This window comes from Mytilus trossulus, chromosome 14 (genome assembly GCF_036588685.1).
Source record: "Mytilus trossulus isolate FHL-02 chromosome 14, PNRI_Mtr1.1.1.hap1, whole genome shotgun sequence".
In the NCBI taxonomy this organism is placed as follows: Eukaryota; Metazoa; Mollusca; class Bivalvia; order Mytilida; family Mytilidae; genus Mytilus; species Mytilus trossulus.
The window spans coordinates 31,797,725-31,822,598 of NC_086386.1; the positions used below are offsets into that span (position 1 = coordinate 31,797,725).

At 32.5% G+C, this 24,874-nt stretch overlaps 1 long non-coding RNA gene across 1 annotated transcript; it reads left to right on the plus strand.

Annotated features, from left to right (window-relative positions):
• Window positions 1–3,826: 3,826 nt before the first annotated feature.
• Window positions 3,827–23,341, plus strand: LOC134697200 (uncharacterized). Its single transcript, XR_010103082.1, has 3 exons — window positions 3,827–3,962; window positions 18,911–19,029; window positions 22,722–23,341. It is a non-coding gene; the product is annotated as an uncharacterized LOC134697200 (long non-coding RNA).
• Window positions 23,342–24,874: the final 1,533 nt, after the last annotated feature.

A 24,874-nucleotide genomic window follows, 5' to 3' on the forward strand; every position in this document is an offset into this window, starting at 1 on the left:
GAGGTAGGCGTGTTTTCGGAAACATTCCTCCAATCAGACCTATTTGACATACATGTGTTCGCTGATGCGTGTACACTGGCTATTGTAACGGGACGTGTGACTGTCTCATATCGAAATCTGTCGAGCGTGACCAATGTTTATTGTAGAATTTTTTGTCATGTGGTCAAATTATTTGACATACAAGTTTTAAATTTGCATTTTGAAAGATTATTTTCGGAAGTTGTCCCGTATATACTATTCTAAAGTGTTAGAGGAAAAAAAACAAGACTTTAAAGGAAAGATACATATCAACGGAGAATATAACCTGAGAAAACTATACTAGTCTACTAGCATAATAGTCAAAGATATAAAACATGTATTATATGGCTCTGATATTAAATTTAACGTGTTCTGGAAAATTTTGACAAAATATAATTGCACGAATTTTTAATCGATCGCTGACCTTTAATTCTAGAAGTGACTTGTGACTATTATAAACATGCAGAGACAATTCTATGCATTATGGTTTAAGTTTACAATGAACACACTATAGTTATACATTTTCCTTTTAAATATCAAATAGACAATCATCTTTCGGATAGACTTGCTTTTTCTTTCTTTTCGTAAAAATTATCATTCGTCTATTTAGAGACATAAATTACAAGTTATATATGTCTCTGGTTTATTATATTTGATTACTTCAAAAATGCTTCAAAATACTATGAGCCTGTATTGGGGTCCCAACCGATCACACAAAAAAAAGGGGCGAGTTCCAACTATATGTCCCCGTTCAAATGCATTGATCGTCTTATAAGTTTATGACTCAACGGTTTCCTCCAACAATATGGTTTGATAAATTTCTTTCGAAGTTCATTACTTTTCACATACTAAAATAAAATGATATTCATCTTCAATTACTTGTCTATCACACATAATACAAAATCTCGGATATGTCTCAATATTATAAAATCGACAAGTTTCTATATTCAAACAGTGAGCAGATATATGCGGTATTTACAAATGAATGGTTTTATAAATATAATTTACAGCATGATCTTAATAAAATTGTTGGGGTCAAATACATCTATGCAACATACATTTAGGCGAGTCTTCAAAAAATAGTACATTTCACTATTAAAGCTACCGTTTAATCTATCTTTGAATTCAAATTAAAAAAAATTCACTTTTTTTACACCCTGATGTAACCGTATTTTTAAAGTGTTGTCATCCGTATCAATAAATTGTTTAATAAAATTGAAGTGCATGAGTATTATTAACGTCTAGGATAAGTGTGAGATTTCTCTGTTGATGGGAATAAACAAAATTTAGCTGAATTTGTATTATTTAAATTAATGAAAAGGCAAGCTAGTGTGTGTTTGAAATGATATTGTTGAAATGGATTTATAGCATGAAAAATGTGTGTAACTGATTTTACGTTGACTTGGACTGCGAATTTGAAAATAATATATTTGTGAAATCACATTCTACAAGATGACATATTTTGTAAGTACGTTTAATATACTCTATAACCTTTCATTCTAATTATAGTATCTTTAAAATGCATTTTATAGCGGACTATGCGGTATGGGCTTTGCTCATTGTTGACGGCCGTACGGTGACATATAGTTGTTAATGTCTGTGTAATTTTGGTTTCTTTTGGACAGTTGTCTCATTCGCAATCATACCACATCTTCTCTTTTATATTTATATAGCTATTACTTGCAACTGCCACATGTACATGTTCTAGACTCGTGTCGCTGAAAGAGGTCTCCTTTCAAGTTTGAAAAGAGGTGGAAAAAAGCCACACCCACTTATAAGATATATACATGCTCTCAGTCTGACTGTTGCATTTTGAACAAACGAGTGAAAGTCCAGCGCCATGTAGAACAAAATAGTTTCAACATTCATTTATCATTATCATGATCTTGACCTGCATGGATCTATGCATTTAACTTGCAACTGTACGGTTAAACAAACCGGTTATTGATGGCTGCACAAAAATCTTTAACCTCAGACAAAACATGAAATTAACTGTTCAGGAAAAACGAAGTCCATCTAGTAGTAAAATACGGAAAAATGAAAATAAATATATGCAAAATTTTCCCCTGGATACTGTGTTTTGGACATAAAGAAGCCAATGTCCCAATTTCCCGAAATTCCATTATGTTTGACAACGATTTTGATGTAAAACAAAACTTTAACCACAGACTGAACCTAAATGCTGAATTAGTCGGCGTGAATGCTGACGACGGAACCTTTATTTTTTACCAATTAATTAAATGAAATTGCGCCATATTTACCTGTAAATATTTTTTTACCTATAGCAAAAGAAAAGCAAATGGTATGTTGTCAGAGCTACCTTAAAAAAATAATAAATCCAGAGCTCTTCAAAATTGAAGAAGAAAACTAAGAAAAGAAAGATTTAAAATATGTGCGTCAGTAAATGTATATAGAGAGAAGAAAACTTCACCGGCTCAACTTAAATTCCAGCCGAATTTCACTGAATAGTGGATGCTATTGGTGTTGTTACAAACAAAGATGATGACTTTGTATTGTGTAACGATCCAGAAAGCGGGATCATTTTATTAGGATGCAAAGCTAATTTAAAATTTAAAATTTCTGTGTACAATTTCAGAGGAAGTTTTTGCTGGTATCTATAAAATTTGTCCAAAATATTTCAAACAACTTTATACTATACATGCATGGCTTCAAGATAGGACATTATATATGTGTCTATTCTCAACTACACTACCAACAATTTGACTAGCGTTTACATGTACATTAAATGCCGCTATAAAAACAGTACTTTTAGGAAACATTACTAATCAGTACATTAAATGCCGCTATATAAACAGTACTTTTAGGGAACATTACTAGACAGTACATTAAATGCCGCTATATAAACAGTACTTTTAGGAAACATCACTAAACAGTACATTAAATGCCGCTATATAAACAGTACTTTTAGGAAACATCACTATTCAGTACATAAATTTTTATATCATTTTCAGTAATGTTGAGAAAAAGTTGTTTACAGCACTGAAAATTTCAGTCATTTATCAGTACTGAAAATTTCAGCCATTTTTCAGTACTGAAAATTTCAGTCATTTATCAGTACTGAAAATTTCAGCCATTTTTCAGTACTGAAAATTTCAGCCATTTTTCAGTACTGAAAATTTCAGCCATTTTTCAGTACTGAAAATTTCAGTCATTTTTCAGTACTGAAAATTTAAATAATTTTCAGAACTTAAACTTTTTGTCATCTTTAAGTACTTCTACACATACAATATAAGGTCAATGTCAGAAAAATATAAAATGTTTTTTATACTGCAACTAGTTGTGTTTATTTTATATAAAATATTGTAACAAAGCTCTATTGTGTACGATGTCAATTTCATCATGGCACACTTTCTCCACAATCAGGGGTCCATGAAGGGATGAAAATAAGTCTTTCGTTTGTGTTACGATTTGAATAGCTATCAATTTATTAATTTATGTTGCAGTATAAAAGCAATATTAGGTCAATGTCAGAAAAATATAAACTTTTTTTGTGCTTGGCGCAAAACTGGGGAAGGGCTCGGTAGAACCTCGCCCTTCCCCAGTTTCTTAGCCTCATACAAAAAATATGTATGAGACTGCGAAACTGGGATAGGGCAAGATTTTACTGCACCCTTCCTTTCCCCAGTTTTATTCAGAATACTAAAAAGTTTATATCTTTATGACATTGATCTAAAATTGTGTTTTTCTTACTGTAACCTAAATTAAAATTGATTTTTAAATCGTAACTGTTATATATTATTAGCATAAATATCAAACTGTTTGTATCCCTTAATGAACCCCTGATTGTGGAGAAAGTATTGCATGATGAAATTGACATTGCATAAAATATAGAAATCAACGACAACGGAAGCCCGCAATGAACGGTGTTTTAATCTTTTGCTGACGACAACTTCCAAATCTACTTAGGACCAGGATTTTTTAAGGTAAAAAGTTACGAAATATATCAAAGTAGTTCATATTTCATTTGGTTAGTATGGTGATCACGAAATCAAATAACGTGTTCAAACTTGGGGCATTTTAGTTGGTTGCAAAACATGTCCGTCCTGGGACAACTCGGACCGTCTAAAAACGACAGCTAGGACCATCTATAATGACAACTCAGACAAAGACAAAAGGAACATGTTTACTAAGTTTCAAGTTGATTGGAATCCAAGGCCGTGTTCACATTGACCTAAATTCGGTGTTGTGTTAGGCCGTGTTCACACCAAACGCCGTGTACAGTAAACATGTTTACATTTGGTTTAATGAACTGTACACTAGTTTCACATAAGATTTGTCCACATCTATACACCTTGTTTAGTTACCTGTACATAAGGTTTGTTCACACTTGTAAACTATATGTCATTTAAATGTTCATTACGTAGAAACCGAATTCAAACTTTCAAACAACTTTTCTAGCAGTAAGGGAACGACCATTTGACTTTAAAAAAAAAGGGGGATGGATTTTTCCACAATTTGATTAAAAACAAATTGGGTCATACAGATGATTAGAATGAAAAAATATTCTGAATCCAAAGTTTCCCCATACATTATAGTGTTAAATATTGAATTGCTATCATCGAAATGAATATTAACTTTCGCGCGAGAAAAAATTCGGACTCAGACCCCCCCTCCCCCCCCTTTGTTTTTTAAGTAGAGTGGTTGCTCCTTTAAGAAAGTAATTCTGGATGATTTTCAGTAGTTTAAAGATGTCTCGACTACGCATTGAAATAAAGGCTGCATCAGCTTGCTTATAGACAGAGAAAAAGAATTGCGATTTAAAGGATCAGTACATTTCTATCTTTTCTGTTTGTTTCAAATGATATTTTTTCTACAAGTTTTTCTTTGGCAAAAGAAGAGGGTGATATTTTTTTTTATTTCTAATTGTATTTTAACGGATCTGAGATTCTACACAAACAAACAAGTAACCTCACCCTTTTTCAGTAATGCATTAATGAGTGAATCGTTGTTTGAAAAAATACCAGTGGCAAATATTTCTGTCAGGTGTGTACGTCCAGTCGATATGGGAAGACCTTTTCTAATAAATTATGTGTTCGGCAAAGATGATGGATGAGTCTTGATAAGGGGCTAATAAGGCTACGTAAAGTGTTTTATAACAAACAAATATATCAAGTTTAGACAAATATTTCTGTAAAGAACTTTATTAATAAGTGTTATAAGTATCAATTTTATATAAAAATCGTTTCTTTTTTTACGTATAAATGGAAAAATTACAGTTCGGAATGCCTAGTTTTGTGTACACTGAACCTACACAAGGCCTACATCGACTATCGACTGCATGTAGGCAAAACATGATTTAAACTACATGTAAACATTGAGTTTTATCAATGGGAACGTAATTATGTTTAGTTTATGTGTGAGTTACACTAACATAACACCGAGTTTAGGTCAATGTGAACACGGCCTTAGTGTAACTCACACGTAAACTAAACACAATTGCGTTCCCATTGATAAAACTCAATGTTTACATGTAGTTTAAATCATGGTTTACCTACACACAGTCGATAGTCAATGTAGGCCTTGTGTAGGTTAAGTGTACACAAAACTAGGCATTTAGGACATTAGTTTTATCGTGTATATATTTAAGGAGAAAACTATTTTTGAGTAAAAAATAAAGTAAATAGTTGCTGCCTAATTCATTTGAAAAGGTCTTCCCGAATCGACTTGACGTACACAGAAATATTCGCCACTGGTCTTTACTAAAAAAACGATCCACGCATAAATGCACGACTTAAAAAAGTGTGAGGTAATTTATATGTTTGTCTTGTATCTCAGATCCGTTAAATAACACGTAAAATAAATTAAAAAAAACATTACCCTATTCCTTTACCAAATACTCCTTAGAGAAGAAATACCATTTGAAACGAACAGAAAAGATAAAAATGTAGTGATCCCTAATATCTCAATCCTTTTTTTCGGCTGTAAGCACGCTGTTGCAGCTAACGTTTTCTAATGCATTATCGAGACATCTCTTGTATATTCAAACTACTGCAAATTATAAAAATGGCTTTCATAAAATAGCAACCACTTAACTTAAAAAAAAGGGGTGGGTAATTTTTTTATCTGAGTCAGATTTTTTTTCGCGCGTACGTTTTTATTCCTTTTTTTTCGATGCTGGTGATCTTATACTTTTTTTTTCAATATTTAACACTTTAATGTATGGGGAAACTCTTGATTCAGAATATTTTTTTATCATCTGTATGACCATTTTTTTTAATTTTTTTTTTATCAAAATGACAAAATGAGGATCGGAATATTACCAATCCCATCCCCCCCTTTTTGAAGTCAAATGGTTGTTCCGTTACCGCTAGAAACATTTTCCAAAAATCTAAATTCAGTTCTTCGTAATGAACATTTAAATGACATATAGTTTACAAGTGAGAACAAATCTTATGTACAGGTAGCTAAACAAGGTGTATAGATGTGAACAAATGTAATGTGAAACCAGTGTACACTACACTAAACTAATTGTAAACATGTTTACTCTACACGGCGTTTGGTGTGAACACGGCCCAACTTTATTAAAAACTACCTCGACCACAAACGTTTACTTGAAGTGAGACAGACAGATGGAGGAGTGCACGCACAGACAAGAAAACATAATGCCCATAATTGAGGCATACAAAATTGTAAAATAACAACTTTAGAAAATTATGTATCAAGTATATTGCAGCAAAATAGGCTGGAAAGGGCTAAAGAGAAAAACAGTATCAGCGAATACATTGGTTGACAGAAAATTAGACTTTTAAATAAATAAATAAATAAAAGATTTAAGGAAAAATAACGAGTCTGATGAGAAATATCTAAATTGATACTTCTTTTTTGTTCCAATTTTGAGTATATATAAAATTATAACGTAAGCATTAAATTTGCCTCAATGTAGTTACTGCCCTGTAATAAAAGTGAGGTATGTGTATCTGACACAATATAGCTCAAGTTAAATGAAACCCTTTTTCAGACATTTCAAGTATATTTTAAATAATATTAATAATCTTATTATATGAACTTTTCGGAAGTGTTTCACGACTTTTTTGGGGAAAAAATTGATTTTATGAAGAAACTGTTGCCATCTAATACGTTCGAATAGACCTGCAGAGTTTATTTTCAATGCATTGTAAGTCAGGTTATGTATTTTGAAACTACCACAGAACAAACCATTTATTTTTGTGATTATCAAGGCCCCCCCTCCCCCCAGAATATTAAACAGTTGCCTCCTTAGAAGGACACTATATGGACAACTAGCTGGATAAATAATAAAACACACGGACAATAACAGTAAGGGTACGGCCTTTTGTTATTCTAAGGATGGGAATGGGGCAGCACGATTTTTTGCGGATTTTTTTTAATATTTTTAAAGTCTTAACTTGTCGCTAAGCATGCCTATTGATTCCAGCTCTTTCCAGGCCACCATATTTATATTCAAAGACCTCCTGCCACCTCCCCCTTTTAACCCCAAAAATTAATTGATTTTCTACTTATTACACACGAGTTTAAATTGATTGATTGTTATAGTTGTTTGCTTTTAACGTCAAGCGACTAATATTTCATATATAGTTTAAACAGGACGCGAAATTTAAAGTCATGTACGAAAAATGTATACAATATCATAACAAGTAAGGAGATGTGGTATGACTGCCAATTTGGCAACTATCAACTGGAGATCAATGAAGTAGTGTTATCAATTATAACCAACCGTGCGGCCTTTGACAAAAAATGACAAATACCCATACTGTATATCAGTTATAAAAGGCCACGACAAAAAAAAATGTGAAACAATTAAGACGAAATAAACTAACGGCCTAAGGGACGACATCAAATTTCAATGAGGGATAACTAGAGGCTCTTAAAGCCTGTGTTGCGAACCTTGGTTTATGAGTGTATTAAACAAAGGAAAACGATAGATTCATGACAAAATTGTTTTTTGGTGATTGTGATCTGTTCGTAGATCATACTTTACTCATCATTCTTGCTACTTACAATTTTCTCTATCTGTAATGAACTTGGCCCTTTAGTTACAGAGGAACACATTTTGTAAAAACTTACCCAAATTTACCAAATTAATGAAAATTGTTAAAAATTGACTATAAAGGACAATAACTCCTAAAGGGGTCAATTGACCATTTCGGTCATGTTGACTTATATGTAGATCTGAATTTGCTGAACATTAATGCTATTTGCAGTTTATCTCTATATATGATAGCATTCAAGATAATAACCAAAAACGGCTAAATTTCTTTAAAAATTACCAATTGGGGGACAGCAACCAACCAACCAGTTGTACAATTCATATGAAAATTTTAGAGCAGATATATAAAAATATACTTAAATAATGATTCTTACTTTGGTGAACATAATGGCTGTTTACAGTTGATCTCTATCTATAATAATTTTCAAGATAATAACAGAAAACGGACAAAATTTCCTTAAAATTACCAATTCAGAGACAGTAACCCAACAACCCATTGTCCGATTCATCTGAAAATTTCAGGGCAGATAGATCTTGACCTAGTTAACAATTTTACCCCTCTTCGGATTTGCTCTAAATGCTTTGGTTTCAGAATGATAAGCCAAAATATACATTTAACCCCTATGTTCTATTTTTAACCATGGGGGCCATCTTGGTTAGTTTGGTTAGTTTGGCGGGTCACCGGACACAATTTTTAAACTAGATACCCCAATCATGGTTGTGGCTAAGTTTGGTTAAATTTGGCCCAGTAGTTTCAGAGGAGAAAATTTGTATATAAGTTAACGACGACGGACGCTCAAAATTCTGATTTGTGGACATATTTTTCCTGTCGACAGGAATACATAACTTTGTTGTATTAAAAGATAAACAGATAAACATAATCTGTTTTATGTTATATTATTTGTAAAGAATGTTTTATATATAAAATGTTCTTTAAATGTGTGCAATTTTTTTTTTTCCTTCAAATTATCCATATTTTTTTAACGAAAGTTTACTTTTGAACACTATTTTTATTTGTTTTTTTTTAAACTGAAAACGTTTTAAATGTCTGAATATCTATATTATTTCTTTTAATTAAACATAATTTGGCTAATTTAAAAACTCTACACTTTCCCTATTTTTTTGCCAAATTGAGTCCTGTTACCAGGAAATGGTAAACATATGGGGCTAAGGGTAGTAATATGTGTTTTGTTAAGCTCATGTGGCTCTATTGAACTAATAAAGTTTAATTCCGCGGTCACACTACGATCTGTGAAAAAATGCAAATGTTGACGATGGTAGTGCAATCTTGAAGATCACAGTAAGGTCGTATCACGGTCGTGGTGAGGTCTTCAAGTTCGTGATGAGCGTATACAACTTTGAACATGTTCAAAGCAATCGTGGTGGAATCAGGTATTAGTGAGTTCGCACTAAGGTCGTGGTAAGATCGCAAAGGTCGCTGTATCATTATAGCGAGAGCGTAGTGAAAGCGTGATTCTATTCGAAGAGACCAGTACCATAGTGTGGAAACGGAACTGTACGGTTTTCTAATAATTTGGTCACTCGGGAGACTGTCAAAAGGGGCCCCGACATTTGCAAAAAAACAAGTTGCTTGATGAAAATTTGATGAACTCTTATGTTACTATATATAGCTATGTAACGTTTCTGCTTCAAGTTTTGGTAGCTAAAATATTCTTATAAAGAACCAATAAAATAATAAGAAAGCTATGGGCATCCAAACGTTTTCCTTAGAATGATGGAGCTCCATGTGAAACGATCAAATTTGTCTCACAACAGCGATCAAAAATGTATAAAAAAACATCGAAAAATGTCTAAAAAAACATAGAAAATCAATGTTTGCTACATTGTACCTGAATTTCCACATGTACCTTTTCTGATATATAGTCGTACCTGTCTGAAAGTTTTGAAGTCATTGTTCCAGTAGAAATCCAAATATATTCATTTTCTCCATGTCGGATATTTTTATTGACTGTACAATCGCTTGCAAGTTTACTGTACAATCACTCTGAGCCTTCCTGAACGATATCTATGAGAAGAATATAAACCGTGTACTATCTCTTCTGCCACATTCATGATTTAAAATTAGTTTATGTTTTCCATGATACTTCTGTCATATAAATATTTATTAAAACTACTGTAATCCAATGCTGCAACACATGTCTGGAATGATTTTCTCTCCTTTTTCTCTTACAATTTAATATCAGTTAGTAATTTTTTGTATTGTTGTCAATTTTTTATACCTAAATTACACACTAAAAAGTTGAGGGGAGGGAGTGTTGGTGATTGAAACCCCATTCAAGTTTTTCGATTTTTTTTTTATTTTGTGGAATTTTAGGGTGTTCCGTGGTTTGGATCCCGCACCTGATCTGATATTGTTATTGATAGTATTAAATGATGATCCGATCATTCAACTGATTTTTTTTTTATAGTTTAGTCTTGTGTTGTGATAGGTTGTCTTTTTTAGAAATGAGCGCACACAGACATTTTTAACCCCCGCCAAATTCTGTATGTACCTGTTTTAAGTCAAAAGCCCGTAGTTCAGTGTTTGTCGTTTTTTCCGGCACGGCACGTTTGCGCTTTTTCATAGGACATTTGCGCTTTTTTTTGTGGACACTTGCGCTTCAAAACATAGGAAATTTGTGCTTTTTAAAAATTGACATTTGCGCTTTTTACTTAGGACATTTGCGCTTTATATATATATATATCTATGACTTTCCTCCTCTTTTATCCGGGCTTGGGACACATTGTTGATATATGTTTAAAAGTTTATGTACAGCTAAAAGATAGAGTTTCTTCTTCTCAATCCTTGATTTGGGAGCCTGTTCATCAATGTACCGAATCTTAATATAATTTACTGACTGTTGTTCAATAATGCTCTTCAAAAATATAAAAATTACAGGATGAGTCGTGTAAAACTGTGCATTGTGTGATTTCTGTCAGGTAGTCTGCAAATTTGGAATATCTCGGTTCTTTAGGTGCTTCAGCCATCATATCTTCATCAACTGGGTCTTCAACATCTGAATATTAGAAGTCTCATTGTCCGTTTTAATTCTTGCATTACAATGTGTAACGGTACACCTACATGAAAGGTCTCCAATGTTTAGGGTTTTGTCGAAACGATATAAAAATCCATCATACATTTTTTTTCCTTTACTAGTCTCTATAACTTTAAACTCCAGGTTCAAGACTGTGTAAATGTGAACTAACTAATAGCAAATTTAAGTTAAATTTATTTACGTAATGGTTACTTCTCATGAAGATTACAGGTAGTCGACTATAGGTAAAACGCGCAAATGTCCGGTCAAATTAATACAGGTGAATCAAAATTAAAAGCGCAAATGTCCATAGTATTTGAAGCGCAAATGTCCTATCGTTTTACAGGTAAAAAAGCGCAAACGTCCTGTGCCCGTTTTTCGTGTATGTCATACATGTATATGTTTTTCGTAAATTGTTTTATTATGAATTAGGCCGTCAGTTTGTGTATTAATTCTTATTTTTCATGTCGGAACCTGTTATTGCCGACTATAATTGCTGAAATCCATTTATTTTTTTAACTTTGAAAATCCTATCACATCTCCTTATTTTTATATTGAAGATATAAATATGGTTTGATAAAATGTTGTTCTCACTAAAAAAACAAACGTTTTCGTTAATTTGTCGGATTCTATAGTTGGGAATATTGAAAAGTTCCCGATATAAAAAAAATCATGTTGTTTTCTCTGTCTTTCAGATAACAAGGCCTCTCCAATCCTTGATAAAATTTAATTTTACTTGAGCTTTTTCTTCCAGTAGTTATAGCTTGTAGTATTAAAACAAAAATCACATTAGAAATTATACCTCATCTTCTTATTTTAATATCGTGTTTATTGGCATATATAATACGTGTCTTTTCTTGGATCCGTGGTTAGCTACTACCATTTCACATTCGAATTCCTTTATCAAGTTACACTATCCCGATCCTATGATGAAAAATTCTTTGTTTTATTGTTCAAATATGTATTAACTATTTTTTTTAAATTGCTGGTCAAAAACGTAATAAGAAAATTCGAAATATGCTAATTACCATTGCAGGGCATCTAGTCACCTTTTTTTATATATACATATTTATTTTGTACGAGGATTATTTTCATTTTTATTGTAGATTAGATTCTTAACATATTTTGTACTGTCCTTTTCTTTTTGTCTTGTATACTTATTCAGTGGTTGTTTGTTTAATTTGTTTTTCGTTCATTTTTTGTACATGAATAAGCCGTTAGTTTTCTCGTTTTACATTGTTATTTCGGGGCCTTTTAAGTTTTATAGCTGACTATGCGGTATATATTTTGATACTTTTTGGACATTTTGTTAAAGATTTTGTAAAACCAGTGATTTTGCTATATTTGCTATATTTTACTAGGGATTTTGATCTTTTTTATTGTGCAAGATTTAAGTCAAGTTTAGAAGATTAAGCTAATATACATTTTTTTGTAATAAATTTATGTTTTAATTTGTTTTTTTTAAATGGCGACATTTTACTTCAAAATGATCTATTATTCCTGAGACTACTATAACACATTTTATAGTAGTCTCAGATTATTCGTATTTGACAAGCCAAGGCTTTAATCCCATAAATAAGTTTGTATGTTCTATAATTGTTAATTATTATCTACATGTATGTGTTAATTTTTCTGTTATCCCTTATTTGAATTTTCTCACTCATTTAGAGAAATATTTGTCAAGTACAAGTAGTTTTGGTTTGTTATATTAACTATATTGTTATTTTGATGTGGCAGATTGGATTTAGTATTACACTGAGCAGTCCCAACTCTGTACAATTGTATTCCATGCTGAACTTATTAAATTATACATCGCGCTAACCAGAGTCGTCTTTTGTTACAAGAGCTAGTCCCAGAGTCAGAGTCCGTACTGTTTATTGTGTGTGTGTGGTTCCAGACCAACACATTTCCCAGTCACAGATACACCCAGAATCTATTTTTGATAGCCGTCTTCAGTTGTTCATATTTAGTATATGCTGTGAACATTTAATTATTTTCAGCGTTTTTTTCTCGATTATGAGTGCCCTTTTTATTATGTTCACATGGTTCAGTAGTATAACAATTATGTTGAGCAATAACATCATAATGATCAGTAGAATAATCATTATATTGTGCAGATCTGGTATTATATTCAGCACTTTAATCAATATACTAAAATTGTCTTTATATTCAGTACTTTTGAAAATATCTTCTGTCAACATATTATTGTAATTATGTAGATTTCTCATTATGTTGATTACAGAAACCGAAATATTCAGTGGTCAAACACACTTTTTATACGCCCGTCGTCTTTAAACGGGACGTATTATGGAATACCGTTGTCCGTCCGTCTGTCGTACCGTCGTCCACACTTCGGACAATAACTCAAAAACGCTTTCACCAATTTCCATGAAACTTAAGTGAATTGTTTATATCTATTGACGTTAGCTCCCTCTCGTTTTTTTTTTTATTTCAGATTTTAAGTTTTGGATTTATGGGGCTTTATTCATAAAAAAGGGGGTCCGTCGTCCACACTTCGGACAATAACTCAAAAACGCTTTCATCAATGTCCATGAAACTTTGGTGAATTGTTTATATCTATTGATGTAAGCTCCCTTTAAATTTTTATAAATTTCAGATTTTAAGTTTTGGATTTATGGGGCTTTATTCATAAAAAAGGGGGATTTTTAACACTTTGGACAATAACTCAAAAAGGCTTTCACCAATGTCCATGAAACTTTGGTTAATTGTTAATATCTATTGATGTAAGCTCCCTTTCAATTTTTATAAACTTAAGATTTTACATTTCCGTGTTATGAATTTTTATGCTTAAAAAAGGGGGGATTTTCCAATTTTGGGACAATAACTAACACTTTCAAAAACAAATTAAAAGAGCAACGGGGGTATCATGCGCTAAAGCGCAGCACTTTATTATCAGTACTGTTATCATTATGTTGAGTGAAATAAATATTATGTTCTGTAGACTGATCATTATGTTCAGTAAAATAAATATTATGTTCAGTTCAAACAACTTTATGATCAGTGGTCAAAATGATTTATGTTTGGTTAAAAAATATTATACTAGGTGGCTAATCAATTACTTTCAGTGCTTTTTTTCATTATGTGGTGGTGGTAGACTTCCGAAAATAACCGAAAACATGTATAATTTTTTCGGATTTATTTTCATACTGTCAACATGTCGTCTGCTATACAACGTGCTCTTGCAGAACTTTATCTGCAAATCTTTCAAATTAAAAAGTTTAAAGATGATAGGATAGAAGATGACACTTTTCAGCACCTTACTGATCAAGACTTGATCAGACTAGGTGTTGAAACTATTGGTGATAGAATAAAGATTGAGGGAAGCGATGAGAATGACTCTGTGACTATATGACACAAACATTAGCAACTTTATGTCATCATAATGCCCTCAATAATTAGAAAAAGCCCCCGCATAGTCAGCTATAAAAGGAGGAAGAAAGATAACAGAGGGAGTGTCCCGAAATGCTGAGTGGTAGACAGTGTTATTAATTAATTATTAGCGCCCTTGGTAAAACTTAAAATTTCATAATTAATGTATTTCATTGTTAAATAATTTACATGAAGCTTATATAAGTATACATTTGTTAATTGCATAGCTTTTGCTATTTGAATTCGTTGGTTACAGATATTTATTTATATTATAAAGTTTAATATTTGCATCGTCGCAAAAACTTTGGTTACCCTCTTTGTATATATACATACATTCAGTGAGAAACTTATATAATTTATAGATCATACAAACACCAAATTAGGAAATTGATAATTCTTGTCTATCCTTTTTTTATGCGTTTTGTTATTTGATTTAGCCATGTGATTATGGATGTTCCGAATTGAGTTTTCTCTTATACCCCAGTCCCACTAAGCCACGATCGCACTACGATCTATGGAAAAAATGCATATTTTGATGATCGTGTAGGTCGCAGTAAGGTCGTACCACGGTTGAGGTGAGGTCTTCAAGATCGTGAAGAGCGTGGCCAACTTTGAACCAAAACAATCGTGGTGCGGTCGTGGCGAAATTAGGTCGTGGTAGAAGCGTAGTGAAAGCGCACTAAGATCGTAGTAAGATCGCAAATGTCGCTGTACAATCGTTGCGAGAGCGTAGCGAAAGCGTGTTTCTATTCGGAGAGATTGCGCTACGATCTCACAGCGACGTTATCACGACCTTAAGTTCAGTATTTTTGTGATTTTACTCTCTACTCTGTTACCGGCCACAAAAGAGCTCGTCAACCAGAGAATTAAGTTAATAAACACAAAGCTGTAATAAATTCCAGTAAGTTTTGGAAGCTCTTTGGTATTGTATTAGGTACTTTAAATCAAAAGAAAAGTTACAAGTAACATATCATATTAGTTTAAACGAGTAAAAACTAGGAACTATATTCGTAAACAACGAAGCGAAGCGAAAAAGAACAGACAACTGTGGTCTCGGTCGTATATTGGTTTGACGTTGGCGTCGTCGTCGTCGTCGTCGTCCGAAAACATTTGGTGTTTTCGCACTTTAACTTAAGTATAAGTAAATAGAAACCTGTGAAATTTAAACACTAGGTTTATGACCATAAACGAAAGGTTGGGATTGATTTTGGGAGTTCTGGTCCCAACAGTTTAGGAATTAGGGACAAAAAGGGTCCAACATAGCATTTTACTTGGTTTTCGCACAAGAACTTTCAGTAAACAGAATTCTATTAGATTTTAATATAAGGTTTATGACCACAAAAAGAAGGTTGGGATTGATTTGGAGAGTTTTGGTCCCAATAGGTTAGGAATTAGGGGCCAAAAACGGTCCAAAACAAGCATTTTTCTAATAGAAAATAGAAATCTATGAAATTTGCACACAAGGTTTATTACGACAAAAGGAAGGTTGGGATTGATTTGGGGAGCTTTTGTGTTCGTATAAAGCTGCGCCCTGCGGAGCATCTGGTTCTTTTAGTGGCCCAAAAGCGTGGAATTCATTATCCAGTGAAATAAAAAAAAATAAAAAAGTATATCTTCTTTCAAATACTCTTTCAAGTCATTATAGTTTTTTAAGTGTCAAATGTATGAGTTAAGCCACAATGTATTATACTATAGGTGTTTTTATACGACCTCAAACATTTTTTTGGATCGTATAATGGTATGATGTCGTTGTCGTCTGCGTCGTCCGAAGCCCATTTGGTTTCCGGATAGTTTCTTTAGTTTAAAAAATAGATCTTAATGATTTTTTCCTGAAGGGTCAATACCACAAAAGGAAGGTTAGGATCGATTTTGGGGATGGTTGTCCAACCGTTTTGGAATAAGAAACCCAAAACAAGGATTTTTCTAGTTTAAGGATACTAACTTGTGTATAAGTATTTCATTTGCTCTGAAATTGTACCACAATGTTTAAAACCACAAGTAGAAGGTTTGGATTCGTTTACGGGGTTATGGGTCAAAAGTTTAGGAATAAAAGGCCAAAAAGTGACCAAAAGCATGCATTTTTCTAGTTTTAAGACAATAAATTGTGTGTTATTGTATTGACCTCTCTAAAATTGTACCACAATGTTTCACATAACAAAGGGGAGGCTAGGATTAATTTTTGGAATAATTGCCCAAAAATGTAGGAATTAGTGGGGCCAAAAAAAGGCAAAAAAGAAGCATGTTTCTAGTTTCCAAACAAAAATTGTTAAGGTGAATGAATCTGTCTGAAATTGTAAAACAAGGTTCCATACTACAAGGGAAATGATGGGATTGAGTTGAAGGGTTATTGCTTAAAAAGGGGGTTTCAATAAGTTTTTCTTTTAGGGGGGGTTTAATTTTTTAAGGGATTTCTTTTTTTCAAAATTTTTCGAAATTCGAATTTTGAAAAATTTCAAGAAGAAGCCTTCAATTGCACAGTATTGTACAGTAGATTTGTTAGATCTCTGGCCACATTTATTTTGTGACAAAAACCTTTATTATGACAAAAATTCGATCACAATCCAAATTCAGATAGTATCAAGCTTGAATATTGTGACCAAATTTGCTCCAACCGTTCAGGGTTGGACCACTGCGGTGGTATAAAGATGTGCCCTGCAGAGCACCTGGTTGTTGTTGTAATTTTAGTTTGTTTATTTAGATCTATTGTTTACATTTGTATATTAGTAAATTATTCATTTATGTAGTTGATATTGTATGTAGAGAGCCTTATTGAAATTTGGTTTAATCCTAATGAGTTTTTATTATTATTATTAATATTATAACTCGCAACTCAACTCGACTTTTGTAACTCGCAACTCGACTTTCGTTACTCACAACTCGATACTCGCAACTCGACTTTCTTAACTCGCAACTCGATACTCGATAAAAAGTGAATCTCTTGCGAATTGCCGAAAATGATGTCAGAGGCGGATTAAGGGGGGTCCAGCCCCCCTTTTTGGGAAAAAAACCTGCTTGCTTATAAAGGAAATCACCGAAGCTTGAGTGGAGCGAGGCCCCTCTTTGGCAGTCAGCGGGCCCCCACTTATGAAATTACTGAATCCGCCACTAGATTTTGCCATCAAAACTGTGTCACTTAATGATTTGTCTCCGGGTATATTGTTATGCAATCTGTAACTGTACTACAATGGTTCTTTTATGGTTGCCATGGTAAGGGTTATTTTGTTTTAAGGGGACAATAATTTGATGGTTTTTTTTTTTTGGGGGGGGGGGGGAGTTGACGAATAGATATAATCATTTCGATCTGTTGCTACGCAAGTTTATATTTTACTGCAGCATAGCTTCATTTTTACTTTTTTATACGCCCGTCAAATTTTGACGGGACGTATTATGTTATACAAATGTCCGGTGTCCGTCTGTCTGTCCGGCGTAAACATGTCGCGCCGTAACTTGACGGAACGACTTATCTAAATTTCATGAAACTTATTGTAGTTGTTTCTTATGATAGTCAAATGATCTGTATACTTTTTGGTCAAAATAAGATTAAAACTTTTTGAGTTACGGCACTTTGTAACTAAAATAGGTGTGTGTTTTTTTTCACATGTCGCACTGTATATCAAAAACAATTTTTGATTATTGCTTAAAACTTTACACACTTCTTAGTTATATTAATTTTAAGATCTGTTTACTTTTTGGTGATGATTCAAAATTTTATTTTTGAGTTATTGAGTATTTTGTAAAAAAGGGGGAGGGGATTTTTACATGTCGCGCCGTATCTCAAAAACGATTTATGATTATTGCTTAAAACTTTACACACTTCTTTTTTATATTGATCTTAAGATCTGTATACTCTTTGGTGATGATTTAAAATTTAATTTTTCAGTCATTTAGTATTTTGTAAATAAGGGAAGGGCATTTTTACATGCATGTCACGCCGTATCTCAAAATCAATTTATGATTATTGCTTAAAACTTTACATACTTCTTTGTAACATTAATCTTAAGATCTGTATTCTTTTTTGTTTTGATTCAAAATTTTATTGTAGTGATATTTAGTTTTTTTGGGGTTCATTTGTCCCTCTGTATCTCAAAAACAATATATGGTTATTGCTTAAAACTTTCTCAAAAATTATTTATGATTATTGCATTAAACTATCACACAAGACAACAGGCGTATCATGCGCTCATGGCGCAGCTGTTTATTTTAATTTGTACACAATTTAGTTCCTGAATTTTAAGTTGCAGAGAGTTAATTTTCCTCATGCTCTGGGCATGTTGGGAAAGAATATGTTTCTTTCAAGTCTTATCAGCCTATATTAAAGTTTTTAAAAATCCATTCAAAAGAATTGGTTGTCATATTTGTTTTAGCCTACTTTGCTATATTCATAATTTTTTATCCGTTATCATTGTCCGTTCACTTATTTAAAATTGTAAAGACTGTTTTCCTCTGCATACTAATGAGCTTAATTATTTTACCAAACTAGGGAACAAGAAATCTTCATAGGGATACATAGATTGGACATTTTCTAAATGGATCCACAGAACTCTGTGTCTCACCTGTAGTTGCTGCTGTTAGTGTAAAAGTGTGATGTTGACTATAAAAGTGAGTGTATTTATCAGTCAAATATAGAATTTAAAAAATAATATATGTGCATGTATCATACTCCATCCATGAACTATAGATAATTAAAACAATGTTATAGCAATAACTAAACAATATTCATAGATCTAATTTTAAGGGTTAACTTATTATAGCTCTTCATTTTTTTATATACGCTTTGGATTTTAAATATTTTGGCCACAAGCATCACTGAAGTACGGAAGCCGATAAGGGCCATTCAAAAAAAATATTTTATGTCGTAAGCATGTCGTTATTACGACATCACTATGTCGTAATTTCGACATAACATGTCGTTATAACGACATCGCTATGACGTAATTTCGACATATCATGTCGTAATAACGACATCACTATGTCGTTTTAACGACATAGCTTTGTCGTAATAACGACATCGCTATTATAAGATAAGATAAAGATAAAGATATTTTTATTTCCTAATCATAGGGCTCATAACAAGCATTTAATCACACAAAGTAAAAATAAAAAGCCTTTCTCTCCCACTCGCATACACTCACACATACAACTATCGTTCTGATCAAGGATGATTGATTTAACAGTACAACATGTAAATGAAAAAAATAGCATACATATAAAAGTATTATATATAAAAGAATATGTATTATGATTGTCAAGAGACTAAATAACACAGAAATTAACTACTATAGGTCATCATAATGCCCCCAATAATTAGAAAAGCTAAGCCCCGCATAATCAGCTATAAGAGAGCGAAATGATGTGTGGCAGACAGTGTTATTATTTAATTATTATCTCCCTTGGTAAAACTACAAATTTCATATTTAATGTATTTTATTGTTAAATAATTTACATGAAGCTAAATAAGTATATATTTGTTAATTACATAGCTGTTTTGCAATTTGAATTCATTGTTCAAAGATTTCTATTTATATTGTAAAGTTTGATATTTGCATCCTCGCAAAATCTTTGGTTACCTTCTGCGGATACCTTCAGTGAGGAACTTATATATTTTATAGATTCCATTGAAGTTCGTAATGAAGCCCACCGTGCAAGGGCTGCATAGCCAGTCAAGGTCGTTATAAACTTCCATTTGTTGATGGAGTTGAATAGAAGAATATATGTGAAGTTGATGAGAGCAAAAGTTATGCATACGAAGAGCAAATATGCCAAAATTCTTTTCTTATTAACTACATATTTGGGTCTTAAAGGAATAAAATGCTTCAATACAATACAAAACGGAAGCCAATTTATACAAACGTCTAAAATCCTAAAGACGCTAATTTCCGACGTTACAGTCATGTGCTAAAGTTTCAATTAAATGTTCATGATAATTAAAACAAATCGTGTTATGAAATTTGGAAAAAGAGGTTGATGATTGCTGCCGAAAAAAAAGAATAGTGCATGTTGCTATAGACTCCGCCCGGTAACATAGTTTCGACACAGGATAAATTTTGCAATTTTTATTAATCGTATATAGCTTTTAACGAGTTATTTAAAAGATATAAAATGCGAATTGATATTTATGTTACGGAAGTACTCCGAAATAGATCATTCAAAGTCGTCACTTCAGTAACTTAAAGGTGCAATCACCAATATTAAAAGACTTAAACCAGTTCACGGAATGTTTTATTTCGCGATTTGTCCTGCTATTCATGTTATAATTGTCGTGATGAAAGTAATTCCTGTACTAGCGAAGCCGGATTTTTTCGCCAATATAAACTTGTGCATGAAATGGAGGTAATTGAAAGACGAATCCCAAACAGCGACGAAACCCGTTTCATCGTATTAATAAAAACCCGAGATTATATATGCCGTTTTCGTTGACGATCAAGGAGTAGATTACTACATTTTAAAATGTTATATCTGAAGATGACTTGGGAAATTATTCTAAAGCTAAGGTTCAAGTAATTGAAGAGGTGTATTTCGACAACATATCTGCCAGGGAAAATACAATTCTATTCAAATTTAACCGAGAGTAAAATGTTCGATTTACTTGCAGAGTGTCAGATAATATACTTGTATTGGGGATAAATTAAGATATAGATAATTTACAATGACAGATGATATCACAATGGATGATATGCACCTTGAAAGTTAAACATCCTATGATAAAAAAAAATATGGAAAACCGTATACATGTACTTCCGTCCCACCTTTCCTTCCTACATTACTTGCGACAGTTCTGCGTTTTTAGTTGAAATAACTTAAAGGGTAAACATTATAAAATCCTCGATTTCCACAACTCGAGGTAATTTTTGATAAAATGACATCAACAAATGAACAAACCTAGAATCAACCAACAATGTATAAAACCGAATAAAACGAAGTTAAAAACCCTCTTCGACACCGCTTTTTAAGTGTAACGTGTTGTAGGAACATCGTACCCAACGTTTGAAAGTAGAAATTGCGCAATAAATACTTTAATTCACCCTTATTACAAGAAGCCATGTAGTTTGCGCTTATTTACAGGGAGATGGGATGCTGGACTTGCAAATGCAGTCCCTTATATCAATCCACACATTATTCTTTCAACTGATAGAAGTTTAATACAACCTTGTTTGCCTGCACATCCCTTTTAATAACAATCCCATGATAGATTGTACTTATTAATCTTATTCTAATCAATCTTATTCTTATTCTATTTAATTAACTTCATCAACATATGGAGGATTTGAACGACCTTTTTTTTATATTTCAAACTTACTGTAAGTTTTGAAAGACCTTGCCTAGCTATACGGCTTTTACACGATCGGCTTATCAAGTTGGGCAGAATCTATAAAATATTTAAGTTTCTCACTGAATGTATCCAAAGAAGGTAACCAAAGATTTTGCGACGACGCAAATATTAAACTTTACCATATGAATAAAAATCTTCAACCAGTGATTTCAAATAGAAAAAGCTATGCAATTAACAAATATATACTTATTAAGCGTCATACAAATTATTTAAAAATAAAATACATTAAATATGAAATTCGGGGTTTTACCAAGGGGGCTAATAATAAAATAATAACACTGTCTGCCACAGAGCATTTCGGGGACTCTCCCTCTGGTATCTTTTCTCCCTCTTTTATAGCTGAATATGCGGGGGCTTTTCTAATTATTGGGGGCATTATAATGACCTATAGTAGTTAAATTCTGTGTCATTTAGTCTCTTGCCAATCATAATACATATTCTTTTATATATAATAGCGATGTCGTTATTACGACAAAGCTATGTCGTTAAAACGACATAGTGAAGTCGTTATAACGACATGATATGTCGAAATTACGACATAGCGATGTCGTTATAACGACATGTTATGTCCAAATTACGACATCACTAGTGATGTCGTAATAACGACAATTTATAACGAAATTACGACATGCTAAGTCGTAATTACGACATAATTTATTTTTTTGAATGGCCCTTATCGGCTTCCGTACTGAAGAGACAAGTGTTGTCGAAATGCGCATCTGGTGCAGAAAAATTGGTACCGTTAATGTTATTATTTTTTTTTATCTTGTTCTAGTTTATCATGGAGACGGCAATGATAAATTATAAATCACAAAAAATCCTTAATCTCACCATTGCACATGTCAGAAATGCTAAATATATGGACTTATCTTTAAATTCCTTAATAATAACCCTGATTGGTAAGGTTACTGTAGTATTTGATGATTATTTAAGAAAATTGTATCCTGAATTTTTTTTTTAGATTTCAGCAACAGAATAAAGAATTCCAAGAGTCTAATACGGTTTATTAAACAGGATTTTATCATTGAATAAACATCCTACAAGAATATAACATACAAATAAGTAATTGTGTGCAGGGAAGAACATTTAAAAAAAACTGTAAGAGACATACAGTGGTGTATGTTTAAAGAGACCGAAAGAACCTGTAATAACTTGCCATGAGTGTATATTTTCCAAACCAGAAGCTCATTCATAATAATATACAATTTAAATTAAAATTATTGTATGAACATAACAGATAATGTCTCAAAAGAGAAAATTTAGTTTTAAATGAAACATTTAAGTACAAAATATTGAAATAGTCCTTTCCATGTTGTGGGACATGTAGAAAGTTTATGCTTTCACCATTCATGTAGCTCCATATAGAGGAATGGGTCCCTGTCCCCCTCCCCCCCAAAAAACCGCATTCGTATCCGACAGCAATCAATCGATAAAAAACACCAAACAAAAATCAAAAGGGAAACATACCATCGACACTTGATACATGTAGCATGCTCTGCATTGTGAATGAAAACTAAATCAACAAAGATTTTTTTATGTTTTTTTTACATGAGACAAGCAATGAGAAGGTTCCTACCTTGGTACAGGCGTTTGAATAAATTATTTTTAGAATATTAAGTTGATAAATGGATTAGAAACAAATCTGTTGTTCTGTCTTTTGCAAGTAAGGCCCTTTTCCCTGAGTAATTTGTTTCAAAGTTGACCAACAAATACAACTAAAATCCAGGATGCAAGTCATCGATGTACATGACTTTGCTTGTCTTCTTGCTTTATTGTCGTACCTGTGACATGCGAAAGATACAGATAACAATCCTACGGCGTAAGCTATTTGTATTGAGCTTGATATTTTATATGGTAATTGACTTTAACTGGAGGCTTCATACCTTGTGGCTTATACATGTATAACGAAAGTCTGTATTATGTCTGTTGACCTTGACCTCATTTTCATTGTCAAGCAACTGCTTGAAAACAAATTTCTATTTTTATTATGTTAATTTCTCACTTACCTATTAGTGAACTACCGAATTGGACTATTTACCGGGTTTGTAATAACATGAGCAACAGGATGGGTGCTATATTTATATGTGGAACAGGATCAGCATACCCTTCAGGAGCACCCGAGATCAAACCCATGGTGGGATTCGTGTTGCAAGTCATTAGTTTTCTATGTGTCTTGTGAACTATTATTTGTCTAATTTGCACAGGTCATTAGTCAAAGTTAAATTTAGTTTTTTTGTCTATTTCTTTTAGCAATACTAGTAGATAAAACTAGAAATAGTGTATGAAATGATGTTATGATTTAAATGTCTTGTCTAGCAGGGGTCATCTGACGAGTCACCTTGACTTTATTTTTTCATGGTTCATTGGTCAATATGTAATTTTCATTGTTTTGGCTGTTTCTTGTATGAGATAAGCAATAGAAAAACTATATTACGTGTGTATAATGATTGTCAGCTATACATGTTTTTCTGACTTAAATTGGTTTATCTCACATTGACTTCATTTTCATGGATCTTTGACAATGTGTGATGTATTAGACACCTGTACTAAAACTCTTAACTTGGTCTATCAGCATAAAATAATTCGTGAATATAAAAGCAGGCGAAACGTTTCAGCTTGAGCTTTCTTGTTGCATCTTATAAGTTGTATTTGTCTGAGACATTGTTGGTTAGAGCTTACAGGACTGACTTTAATTGTTGTGGACCAAGAAATTTGAACAAGAAAGAAATAAAGAAAGGTTGTATAAAACATGCTCACGACAAAAAAAAAGGCATATTTGCTTTCTATAATATTATCTACAATATGTTCAGTTACTGTTAAATTCCTGTAAAGACTCGATTCGTGTTCATTTCCAATTAAAAAAATCATGTGATAGATCGGTTCATAGGTAGTAGATTTGTCTGTAGTTTAGATCTTTTACACTAACCGTGAATTTGAAAGTGCTTTAGGTCAAGGACAAAAAAATCATTTTTTTGCAATTGAACACTCTTTTACTTGTAACGTAAAAGATGAAGAAAACCGAATAAGACTCCAATTAGTAATAGACTGAAATATCTTTTGTAGAAGTGTTGCTTTTAATTGGATTCTGCCTTACTACCATAAAAATAAATTAGT